We start from the raw sequence: 723 nt of genomic DNA, 5'->3' as shown, positions 1-723 counted from the left end.
GGAGAAAGAAGAGAACACACGCGGAAGGATGGAGCGAGAGAGGCGTATGCGAAGGGAGAGAGGGTGAGTGCGCGCGAGAGTTAACCAGAGAAATAACCCTACCTATACTCTTGCCGATCGCCCGTACCTACGCATATGCGTACGGTTTACTTCTTCTCCCTTTTACCCTCGCTCGACGTAGCCGGCTAACGCACTTACACACACCGGTCCACCCTCGCGATCCGCCCCCCCACGTTTTCTGGAATTTTTCCTTCGCAACGACGCCAGTCATCAACCCTGGCGCAGCGAGCTGCGGTCATCCACCTAACGTTGCCTCGAAACTCGAGACCCGCCCGCCGGCCTCGTTCTTTTAATGATGGCCTGCCAAGGGAAGGGCGAGGGGATCCTCCTCGTTGTTGGCAATTAACGGCGCAAAGAGTCTGCGAAGCCAGCTTCGCCGCCGGAACACCGGAAGCTAATTCAAACTGGCAGGTGGTGACGAAAAACCTGACGCGAAACTGGAACAACCATCGAAAACCCGTTCCTCCGCCGGACACCTTTTAACCGAATCATTCAGGTTCGAAGAAGGAGACAGCGAGCAGCAGCTCTGGACGCGTCTTGGTGAATTTTCCAACGCCGTTGTTGCCTTCGTCCCCACCGTGATCATCTGTCTTTCTCCGTTTCCAGAACTCTCCTAGAGATTCTCCTAGCGCTCCGCGTCAGGGATTTGAATGCCCGAATAAA

Source organism: Bombus impatiens, unplaced genomic scaffold (genome assembly GCF_000188095.3).
Source record: "Bombus impatiens unplaced genomic scaffold, BIMP_2.2 scf_0452, whole genome shotgun sequence".
NCBI lineage: Eukaryota > Metazoa > Arthropoda > Insecta > Hymenoptera > Apidae > Bombus > Bombus impatiens.
The sequence above is the reverse complement of the archived record's forward strand: the minus strand, read 5'-3'. Positions refer to the sequence as shown.